Source organism: Hyperolius riggenbachi, chromosome 7 (genome assembly GCF_040937935.1).
Source record: "Hyperolius riggenbachi isolate aHypRig1 chromosome 7, aHypRig1.pri, whole genome shotgun sequence".
Classification (NCBI taxonomy): Eukaryota; Metazoa; Chordata; class Amphibia; order Anura; family Hyperoliidae; genus Hyperolius; species Hyperolius riggenbachi.
The window spans coordinates 22168696-22180951 of record NC_090652.1 but is presented as its reverse complement, the minus strand read 5'-3'; the positions used below and the strand labels follow the sequence as shown (position 1 = coordinate 22180951).

General features: G+C 47.3%; 1 protein-coding gene across 1 annotated transcript in view; it reads left to right on the top strand.

Annotated features, from left to right (window-relative positions):
- Positions 1–334: 334 nt before the first annotated feature.
- LOC137524126 (zinc finger protein 567-like) overlaps positions 335–12256 on the top strand; it is a 342122-nt gene continuing 330200 nt past the window's right edge. Inside the window, exon 1 of the mRNA XM_068243660.1 lies at positions 335–422. The gene's annotated coding sequence lies outside the window, so the exon portion shown is untranslated. The remainder of the gene's footprint in view (positions 423–12256) is intronic.

Sequence of the window (12256 nt, the reverse complement as noted above, 5' to 3'; positions counted from 1 at the left end):
TGCCACCAGGAGATGGCAGTGTTGGATAAGAAATGCCTTGAATATTGTAAATGGGACGCCGTTCATCCCCATGATTCCGCCGTTATAATAATAATGAGTTTATTCGAGTTAGAAATAAGGGAATGATTACTTTGTAAAGATCATTCTTACAGGATGGCAGTTTTTAAATGTAATTGTTGGTGTAATTCCTTTATTTTATATACATCCCCTAACTTGGAGGTTTGCCATATACGGATACATAGACATCCGGAAGTACGGGTTGTATCTGTATACGGAATGTAATTAACTTCCGGAAATACGTATTGCTCCCATAGGGAGGCGGAAACGGAAGTGATGGTACGTGGAGCGCACCACCATCTTCCCGGAAGTGCTGATAGCGTTCTCCGGAGCGGCTTCCCCTGCACACTTCCAACTTAATTAAGGTAAATACTATAATAGGGTATATCCAGCCACTTTGTCTTTTAGTCCCTGATGAAACTTTGACAGTGAAACCGGTCGGACGAGGCGGACGTGTGGCTGGACGGCGTCCTATGTTTTAAGTGCTGTTTTTCCGTGTGGGTCCCTGTCATAAGGGCCCAGATGTGAGTGACTTTTAAAAAACTTTTATGTTTTTTTAAATGAGATATTAAAATCGCTGTAGATACGCTTAGATGTGCGTTTGTCTCTTTGCATGCCTCATTTTTGGTGAAATACTGCAATTGAGGATTAGATTGCTCGGCTTGTCTGGAGAGGAGGCCGGCTGCGAAGAAACCTGCTGCTGACCTCATTAAGCCATATTGCAGACCCTGTAGTTAAGGTCTGTGATAATCTGGTAAGCGTATTATTTTTATGGTGTTTTCGGTGGTGGACACAAGTGAATTCGCGCTGAAGTGTACTATTTATGTTAATTGAAGACGTTTTGCTGAGACGTTGGACTTTGGCTGCGATATATGTAGTGTTCCACATGTTAAGATTTGCTTGGCTGCGCTGATATTGTTTTTTTGTTTTTTTGATTATATTGTAGATAAGGATGGCGCTGTGTGAATCTCACTAGTCAAACTAGCCTTAAATTAAACAAGCTACTGATGAAAGCTATACCTCTAATAATAATTAACGACTGACTGATCTCATCCACTTAAATATTAATACAGTGGGTTGCAAAAGTATTTGGCCCCCTTGAAGTTTTCCACATTTTGTCACATTACTGCCACAAACATGCATCAATTTTATTGGAATTCCACGTGAAAGTCCAATACAAAGTGGTGTACACGTGAGAAGTGGATCGAAAATCATACATCATTACACACATTTTTTACAAATAAATAACTGCAAAGTGGGGTGTGCGTAATTATTCGGCCCCCTGATTCAATAATTTGTAGAACCACCTTTTGCTGCAATTACAGCTGCCAGTCTTTTAGGGTATGTCTCTACCAGCTTTGCACATCTAGAGACTGAAATCCTTGCCCATTCTTCTTTGCAAAACAGCTCCAGCTCAGTCAGATTAGATGGACAGCGTTTGTGAACAGCAGTTCTCAGATCTTGCCAAAGATTCTCGATTGGATTTAGATCTGGACTTTGACTGGGCCATTCTAACACATAGATATGTTTTGTTTTAAACCATTCCATTGTGGCCCTGGCTTTATGTTTAGGGTCATTGTCCTGCTGGAAGGTGAACCTCCGCCCCAGTCTCAAGTCTTTTGCAGTCTCCAAGAGGTTTTCTTCAGAGTTTGCCCTGTATTTGGCTCCATCCATCTTCCCATCAACTCTGACCAGCTTCCCTGTCCCTGCTGAAGAGATGCAACCCCCGAGCATGATGCTGCCACCACCATATTTGACAGTGGGCATGGTGTGTTCAGAGTGATGTGCAGTGTTAGTTTTCTGCCACACATAGCGTTTTGCATTTTGGCCAAAACGTTCCATTTTGGTTTCATCTGACCAGAGCACCTTCTTCCACATGTTTGCTGTGTCCCCCACATGGCTTGTGGCAAACTGCAAACGGGACTTCTTATGCTTTCTGTTAACAATGCATTTCTTCTTGCCACTCTTCCATAAAGGCCAACTTTGTACAGTGCATGACTAATAGTTGTCCTATGGACAGAGTCTCCCACCTGAGCTGTAGATCTCTGCAACTCGTCCAGAGTCACCATGGGCCACTTGACTGCATTTCTGATCAGCGCTCTCCTTGTTCGGCCTGTGAGTTTAGGTGGATGGCCTTGTCTTGGTAGGTTTACAGTTGTGCCATACTCCTTCCATTTCTGAATGATCGCTTGAACAGTGCTCCTTGGGATGTTCAAGGCTTTGGAAATCTTTTTGTAGCCTAAGCCTGCTTTAAATTTCTCAATAACTTGATCCCTGACCTGTCTTGGACTTGTCTTGTGTGTTCTTTGGACTTCACAGTGTTGTTGCTCCCAATATTCTCTTAGACAACCTCTGAGGCCGTCACAGAGCAGCTGTATTTGTACTGACATTAGATTACACACAGGTGCACTCTATTTAGTCATTAGCACTCATCAGGCAATGTCTATAGGCAACTGACTGCACTCAGATCAAAGGGGGCCGAATAATTATGCACACACCACTTTGCAGTTATTTATTTGTAAAAAAATGTTTGGAATCATGTATGATTTTCGTTCCACTTCTCATGTGTGCACCACTTTGTGTTGGTCTTTCATGTGGAATTCCAATAAAATTAATTCATGTTTGTGGCAGTAATATGACAAAATGTGGAAAACTTCAAGGGGGGCAAATACTTTTGCAACCCACTGTATGTATTCATGTATTAATTTATGCTGTATTCTGTATTCCAATAGTTAACTTAGAGATTTTGTGAGGATCCAATCAGGTTATTGGTAGGAGGAATGATTGTAATGTGTAATTTGGAGTATATAACTTCTGTTACGAGCCTTCCTCGGCAGACAATATTTCGTCTCCTGTACAGTAAATAAACCAATACTTTACTTCCAAGACATCGATTTGTGGTATTTCACAATAGGTGTGTGGTTAGAGTTAGGCATCAGCAGGGTGTGTGGGGTTAGAGTTAGGCATCAGCAGGGTGTGTGGTAAGGGTTAGGCATCCGCAGGGTGTGTGGTTAGAGTTAGGCATCAGCAGGGTGTGTGGTTAGGGTTAGGCATCATCAGGGTGTGTGGTTAGGGTTAGGCATCAGCAGGGTGTGTGGTTAGGGCTAGGCATCAGCAGGGTGTGTGGTTATGGTAAGGCATCAGCAGGGTGTGTGGTTAGGGTTAGGCATCAGCAGGGTGTGTGGTTGGAGTTAGGCATCAGCAGGGTGTGTGGTTAGAGTTAGGCATCAGCAGGGTGTGTGGTTAGGGTTAGGCATCAGCAGGGTGTGTGGTTAGAGTTAGGCATCAGCAGGGTGTGTGGTTAGGGTTAGGCATCCGCAGGGTGTGTGGTTAGGGTTAGGCATCAGCAGGGTGTGTGGTTAGAGTTAGGCATCAGCAGGGTGGGTGGTTAGAGTTAGGCATCAGCAGGGTGGGTGTTTAGAGTTAGGCATCAGCAGGGTGTGTGGTTAGAGTTAGGCATCAGCAGGGTGGGTGGTTAGAGTTAGGCATCAGCAGGGTGGGTGGTTAGAGTTAGGCATCAGCAGGGTGTGTGGTTAGAGTTAGGCATCAGCAGGGTGTGTGGTTAGAGTTAGGCATCAGCAGGGTGTGTGGTTAGAGTTAGGCATCAGCAGGGTGCGTGGTTAGAGTTAGGCATCAGCAGGGTGTGTGGTTAGAGTTAGGCATCAGCAGAGTGTGTGTTTAGAGTTAGGCATCAGCAGGGTGTGTGGTTAGAGTTAGGCATCAGCAGGGTGTGTGGTTAGAGTTAGGCATCAGCAGGGTGTGAAGTAAAATTGATAAATAAAATGGCCACCTGTAAGCCATTTTGCCATACTCCCTTTGTTCTATACAGCATAAGACTAGTTCTCTTCTTTCACATGTTTTCATGGGGTTGGAATGTGCTACTAGGGATGAATTGTCGGTCTGGTAGATAAGGATGGCGCTGTGTGAATCTCACCAGTCAAACTAGCCTTAAATTAAACAAGCTACTGATGAAAGCTATACCTCTAATAATAATTAACGACTGACTGATCTCATCCACTTAAATATTAATACAGTGGGTTGCAAAAGTATTTGGCCCCCTTGAAGTTTTCCACATTTTGTCACATTACTGCCACAAACATGCATCAATTTTATTGGAATTCCACGTGAAAGTCCAATACAAAGTGGTGTACACGTGAGAAGTGGATCGAAAATCATACATCATTACACACATTTTTTACAAATAAATAACTGCAAAGTGGGGTGTGCGTAATTATTCGGCCCCCTGATTCAATACTTTGTAGAACCACCTTTTGCTGCAATTACAGCTGCCAGTCTTTTAGGGTATGTCTCTACCAGCTTTGCACATCTAGAGACTGAAATCCTTACCCATTCTTCTTTGCAAAACAGCTCCAGCTCAGTCAGATTAGATGGACAGCGTTTGTGAACAGCAGTTCTCAGATTTTGCCACAGATTCTCGATTGGATTTAGATCTGGACTTTGACTGGGCCATTCTAACACATAGATATGTTTTGTTTTAAACCATTCCATTGTGGCCCTGGCTTTATGTTTAGGGTCATTGTCCTGCTGGAAGGTGAACCTCCGCCCCAGTCTCAAGTCTTTTGCATTCTCCAAGAGGTTTTCTTCAGAGTTTGCCCTGTATTTGGCTCCATCCATCTTCCCATCAACTCTGACCAGCTTCCCTGTCCCTGCTGAAGAGAAGCACCCCCCGAGCATGATGCTGCCACCACCATATTTGACAGTGGGCATGGTGTGTTCAGAGTGATGTGCAGTGTTAGTTTTCTGCCACACATAGCGTTTTGCATTTTGGCCAAAACGTTCCATTTTGGTTTCATCTGACCAGAGCACCTTCTTCCACATGGTTGCTGTGTCCCCCACATGGCTTGTGGCAAACTGCAAACGGGACTTCTTATGCTTTTCTGTTAACAATGGCTTTCTTCTTGCCACTCTTCCATAAAGGCCAACTTTGTACAATGCATGACTAATACTTGTCCTATGGACAGAGTCTCCCACCTGAGCTGTAGATCTCTGCAACTCGTCCAGAGTCACCATGGGCCACTTGACTGCATTTCTGATCAGCGCTCTCCTTGTTCGGCCTGTGAGTTTAGGTGGATGGCCTTGTCTTGGTAGGTTTACAGTTGTGCCATACTCCTTCCATTTCTGAATGATCGCTTGAACAGTGCTCCTTGGGATGTTCAAGGCTTTGGAAATCTTTTTGTAGCCTAAGCCTGCTTTAAATTTCTCAATAACTTGATCCCTGACCTGTCTTGGACCTGTCTTGTGTGTTCTTTGGACTTCACAGTGTTGTTGCTCCCAATATTCTCTTAGACAACCTCTGAGGCCGTCACAGAGCAGCTGTATTTGTACTGACATTAGATTACACACAGGTGCACTTTATTTAGTCATTAGCACTCATCAGGCAATGTCTATAGGCAACTGACTGCACTCAGATCAAAGGGGGCCGAATAATTATGCACACACCACTTTGCAGTTATTTATTTGTAAAAAAAATGTTTGGAATCATGTATGATTTTCGTTCCACTTCTCATGTGTGCACCACTTTGTGTTGGTCTTTCATGTGGAATTCCAATAAAATTAATTCATGTTTGTGGCAGTAATATGACAAAATGTGGAAAACTTCAAGGGGGGCAAATACTTTTGCAACCCACTGTATGTATTCATGTATTAATTTATGCTGTATTCTGTATTCCAATAGTTAACTTAGAGATTTTGTGAGGATCCAATCAGGTTATTGGTAGGAGGAATGATTGTAATGTGTAATTTGGAGTATATAACTTCTGTTACGAGCCTTCCTCGGCAGACAATATTTCGTCTCCTGTACAGTAAATAAACCAATACTTTACTTCCAAGACATCGATTTGTGGTATTTCACAATAGGTGTGTGGTTAGAGTTAGGCATCAGCAGGGTGTGTGGGGTTAGAGTTAGGCATCAGCAGGGTGTGTGGTAAGGGTTAGGCATCCGCAGGGTGTGTGGTTAGAGTTAGGCATCAGCAGGGTGTGTGGTTAGGGTTAGGCATCATCAGGGTGTGTGGTTAGGGTTAGGCATCAGCAGGGTGTGTGGTTAGGGCTAGGCATCAGCAGGGTGTGTGGTTATGGTAAGGCATCAGCAGGGTGTGTGGTTAGGGTTAGGCATCAGCAGGGTGTGTGGTTAGAGTTAGGCATCAGCAGGGTGTGTGGTTAGAGTTAGGCATCAGCAGGTTGTGTGGTTAGAGCTAGGCATAAGCAGGGTGTGTGGTTACAGTTAGGCATCAGCAGGGTGTGTTGTTAGAGTTAGGCATCAGCAGGGTGTGTGGTTGGAGTTAGACATCAGCAGGGTGTGTGGTTAGAGTTAGGCATCAGCAGGGTGTGTGGTTAGGGTTAGGCATCAGCAGGGTGTGTGGTTAGAGTTAGGCATCAGCAGGGTGTGTGGTTAGGGTTAGGCATCCGCAGGGTGTGTGGTTAGGGTTAGGCATCAGCAGGGTGTGTGGTTAGAGTTAGGCATCAGCAGGGTGGGTGTTTAGAGTTAGGCATCAGCAGGGTGTGTGGTTAGAGTTAGGCATCAGCAGGGTGTGTGGTTAGAGTTAGGCATCAGCAGGGTGGGTGGTTAGAGTTAGGCATCAGCAGGGTGTGTGGTTAGAGTTAGGCATCAGCAGGGTGTGTGGTTAGAGTTAGGCATCAGCAGGGTGTGTGGTTAGAGTTAGGCATCAGCAGGGTGTGTGGTTAGAGTTAGGCATCAGCAGGGTGTGTGGTTAGAGCTAGGCATCAGCAGGGTGTGTGGTTAGAGTTAGACATCAGCAGGGTGTGTGGTTAGAGTTAGGCATCAGCAGGGTGTGTGGTTAGAGTTAGGCATCAGCAGGGTGTGTGGTTTGAGTTAGGCATCAGCAGGGTGTGTGGTTTGAGTTAGGCATCAGCAGGGTGCGTGGTTTGAGTTAGGCATCAGCAGGGTGCGTGGTTAGGGTTAGGCATCAGCAGGGTGCGTGGTTAGGGTTAGGCATCAGCAGGGTGCGTGGTTAGGGTTAGGCATCAGCAGGGTGCGTGGTTAGAGTTAGGCATCAGCAGGGTGCGTGGTTAGGATTAGGCATCCGCAGGGTGCGTGGTTAGAGTTAGGCATCAGCAGGGTGTGTGGTTAGAGTTAGGCATCAGCAGGGTGTGTGGTTTGAGTTAGGCATCAGCAGGGTGCGTGGTTAGGGTTAGGCATCAGCAGGGTGCGTGGTTAGGGTTAGGCATCAGCAGGTGCGTGGTTAGAGTTAGGCATCCGCAGGGTGTGTGGTTAGGGTTAGGCATCCGCAGGGTGTGTGGTTAGAGTTAGGCATCAGCAGGGTGTGTGGTTAGAGTTAGGCATCAGCAGGGTGTGTGGTTAGAGTTAGGCATCAGCAGGGTGTGTGGTTAGAGTTAGGCATCAGCAGGGTGTGTGGTTAGAGTTAGGCATCAGCAGGGTGTGTGGTTAGGGTAAGGCATCAGCAGGGTGTGTGGTTAGGGTAAGGCATCAGCAGGGTGTGTGGTTAGAGCTCGGCATCAGCAGGGTGTGTGGTTAGAGCTCGGCATCAGCAGGGTGTGTGGTTAGAGCTAGGCATCAGCAGGGTGTGTGGTAAGAGCTAGGCATTAGCAGGGTGTGTGGTAAGAGTTAGGCATCAGCAGGATGTGTGGTTAGAGTTAGGCATCAGCAGGGTGTATGTTAGAGTGAGGCATCAGCAGGGTGTGTGGTTAGAGTTAGGCATCAGCAGGGTGTGTGGTTACAGTTAGGCATCAGCAGGGTGTGTTGTTACAGTTAGGCATCAGCAGGGTGTGTGGTTAGAGTTAGGCATCAGCAGGGTGTGGTTAGAGTTAGGCATCAGCAGGATGTGTGGTTAGAGTTAGGCATCAGCAGGGTGTATGTTAGAGTGAGGCATCAGCAGTGTGCGTGGTTGGAGTTAGGCATCAGCAGGGTGTGTGGTAAAGGTTAGGCATCAGCAGGGTGTGTGGTTAGGGTTAGGCATCAGCAGGGTGTGTGGTTAGGGTTAGGAATCAGCAGGGTGTGTGGTTAGAGCTAGGCAAAAGCAGGGTGTGTGGTTAGAGTTAGGCATCAGCAGGGTGTGTGGTTAGAGTTAGGCATCAGCAGGGTGTGTGGTTAGAGTTAGGCATCAGCAGGGTGTGTGGTTAGAGTTAGGCATAAGCAGAGTGTTTGGTTAGAGTTAGGCATCAGCATGGTGTGTGGTTAGAGTTAGGCATCAGCAGGGTGTGTGGTTAGAGTTAGGCATCAACAGGGTGTGGGGTTAGAGTAAGGCTTCCGCAGGGTGTGTGGTTAGAGTTAGGCATCAGCAGGGTGTGTGGTTAGAGTTAGGCATCAGCAGGGTGTGTGGTTAGGGTAAGGCATCAGCAGGGTGTGTGGTTAGAGTTAGGCATCAGCAGGGTGTGTGGTTAGGGTTAGGCATCAGCAGGGTGTATGGTTAGAGTTAGGCATCAGCAGGGTGTGTGGTTAGAGTTAGGCATCAGCAGGGTGTGTGGTTAGGGTAAGGCATCAGCAGGGTGTGTGGCTAGGGTAAGGCATCAGCAGGGTGTGTGGTTAGGGTAGAGCATCAGCAGGGTGTGTGGTTAGAGTTAGGCATCAGCAGGTTGTGTGGTTAGAGTTAGGCATCAGCAGGTTGTGTGGTTAGAGTTAGGCATCAGCAGGGTGTTTGGTTAGAGTTAGGCATCAGCAGGGTGTGTGGTGAGGGTTAGGCATCAGCAGGGTGTGTGGTTAGGTTTAGGCATCAGCAGGGTGCGTGGTTAGAGTTAGGCATCAGCAGGGTGTGTGGTTAGAGCTAGGCATAAGCAGGGTGCGTAGTTAGAGTTAGGCATCAGCAGGGTGCGTGGTTAGGGTTAGGCATAAGCAGAGTGCGTGGTTAGGGTTAGGCATCAGCAGGGTGTGTGGTTAGAGTTAGGCATCAGCAGGGTGTGTGATTAGGGTTAGGCATCAGCAGGGTGTGTGGTTAGGGTAAGGCATCAGCAGGGTGTATGGTTAGGGAAAGGCATCAGCAGGGTGTGTGGTTAGGGTAAGGCATCAGCAGGGTTTGTGGTTAGGGTAAGGCATCAGCAGGGTGTGTGGGCAAAGTTAGGCATCAGCAGGGTGTGTAGTTAGGGTTAGGCATCAGCAGGGTGTGTGGTCAGAGTTAGGCATCAGCATGGTTTGTGGTTAGAATTAGGCATCAGCATGGTGTGTGGTTAGAGTTAGGCATCAGCAGAGTGTGTGGTTACAGTTAGGCATCAGCAGGGTGTGTGGTTAGAGTTAGGCATCAGCATGGTGTGTGGTTACAGTTAGGCATCAGCAGGGTGTGTGGTTAGAGCTAGGCATCAGCAGGGTGTGTGGTTAGAGCTAGGCATCAGCAGGGTGTGTGGTTAGAGCTAGGCATAAGCAGGGTGTGGGGTTAGCGTTAGGGTTAGGCATCGGCTCGTTAGGAGGTTAGCGTTAGATACTGGCAGGGGGAGGGGTTAGGCATTGGCAAGGAGGTGGTTAGGGTTAGACATCGGTCAGGATTTGGCAGGGTGGTGGTTAGGCATTAGTGGGGGGGTGGTTTGGGTTAGGCATTGTTGGGGTAGGGTGGTGGTTAGGGTTATGGTGCCCATATACAATACAATAAAAATGTTTGATTTTCCCGTTTATTCGATCTAAATGATGAAATCGAATGAAAGTTGAGAATATTTTTTTTTTTTTCGATCAAGAAATTGGAACGATTATCCCATTTTTTCGAGAAAAATCTGATCGGACTTGCTGGAAAAACCTTTATATTCGATCTAACAGAATAATCGAACTAAATTATCTAATCGAAAATAAAATAAAAATTGTACTATGTATGGGTACCTTTAGGCATTGGCAGGGGGTGGTTAGGGTTAGGCATTGTCGGGGTAGGGGGTTGGTTAGGGTTAGGCATCGTCAGGGGGGTGTTTAGAGTTAGGCATTGTCGGTGGGGGGGTGGTTAGGGTTAGGCATCAGTAGTGGGAATGGTTAGAGTTAAGCATCATCGGGGGAGGGGTGGTTAGGATTAGGTATTGGCAGAGGGAGTGGTTAGGGTTAGGCACCAGTAGGGGAGGGTTCTGTGTGAGAAGGGTTAGGGTTAGGTTAGGGTTAGGGTTAGATGATATACATGGCATGGGAGAGGAGCTGCTGTATATAGATGATATACATGACATGGGAGGGGCTGCTGTACATAGATGATATACATGGCATGGGAGGGGCTGCTGTACATAGATGATATACATGGCATGGGAGGGGCTGCTGTACATAGATGATATACATGACATGGGAGGGGCTGCTGTACATAGATGATATACATGGCATGGGAGGGACTGCTGTACATGGATGATATACATGGCATGGGAGGGGCGCTGCTGTACATAGATGATATACATGGCATGGGAGGGGCTGCTGTACATAGATGATATACATGGCATGGGAGGGGCGCTGCTGTACATAGATGATATACATGGCATGGGAGGGACTGCTGTACATAGATGATATACATGACATGGGAGGGGCTGCTGTACATAGATGATATACATGACATGGGAGGGGCTGCTGTACATAGATGATATACATGACATGGGAGGGGCTGCTGTACATAGATGATATACATGGCATGGGAGGGGCTGCTGTACATGGATGATATACATGGCATAGGAGGGGCGCTGCTGTACATAGATGATATACATGGCATGGGAGGGGCTGCTGTACATAGATGATATACATGACATGGGAGGGGCTGCTGTACATAGATGATATACATGGCATGGGAGGGGTGCTGCTGTACATAGATGATATACATGGCATGGGACGGACAGCTGTACATGGATGATATACATGGCATGGTAGGGGCTGCTGTACATAGATGATATACATGGCATGGGAGGGGCTGCTGTACATAGATGATATACATGGCATGGGAGGGGCGCTGCTGTACATAGATGATATACATGGCATGGGAGGGGCTGCTGTACATAGATGATATACATGACATGGGAGGGGCTGCTGTACATAGATGATATACATGGCATGGGAGGGGCTGCTGTACATAGATGATATACATGGCATGGGACGGACAGCTGTACATGGATGATATACATGGCATGGTAGGGGCTGCTGTACATAGATGATATACATGGCATGGGAGGGGCGCTGCTGTACATAGATGATATACATGGCATGGGAGGAGCGCTGCTGTATATAGATGATATACATGGCATGGGAGGGGCTGCTGTACATAGATGATATACATGGAGTGGGAGAGGCGCTACTGTATATACAGGTAGTTCTCGGTTAACGAACGAGATAGGGACTGTCCGCTCGTTATTAACCTGAATATGTCCTTAAGTTGGGACAGCCACCTTTGCCCCCGTTTTTAAAGCAGAGTAGGCGCAGCGGAAGGTAAATAGAGGACATCTCACCTGTTCCACGGCAGTAGAAGGTCCCATCGGGCTGCCCGGAAGCTGCGCGGCCCGCCCTCTCTCTTCTTCCACTGTCCCCCTGGCAGCTTCTCATGCGTCACATAATGACGCATTAGGAGGCGCCCTGCCACTAGGGGGCTTTTCCTGATTGCGTCATTATGCGACGCATAACAAGCTGCCGGGGTACAGTGGACGAAGAGAGAGGACGGGCCGCACAGCTCCTGGGCAGCACGATTGGACCTTCTACCGCTGTGGAACAGGTGAGATGTCCTCTATCTACCTTCCGCTGCACCTACTATGCATTAAAAACGGCAGCAGAAGAGGTAGTCCCCGGCGACGTGACATCACCGCGGCAGGTCGGCGGGTGTTCGTATCGGCGGGTTGTTCGTAAGTCGGGTGTTCCTAAACCGGGGACTACCTGTAGATGATATACATGGCATGGGAGGGGCGCTGCTGCACAAGAAATGGGAGCCATAACATACTTGGCTTGAAGCAACAAAAAAAAAAAACTAAAAATCCAGCCTTGGTTGCAAAATCTGACAAAGTTGCATTTATTATCACCACCTGGCAGCAGTAAATCCTGACATGACAGCCATGGATGAGATGAGGAAGTGCTGCCAATAGCAGCACATGGCAAAGCAATCAGCCCTTAGCCACAGCTGCTGATCACTAGTGTTGTCCGGATCATGAACGATTCGGATCGATTTTTTTTTTTGCCTCAGGCGGCAAATAGTCTAGGGCCGGTGCTCGTCGAACTAACCTACATCCCATAGACTTTTACTATCCCTTCCCCTCCCCCAACCCTAACCCCTAACCCTCCTGG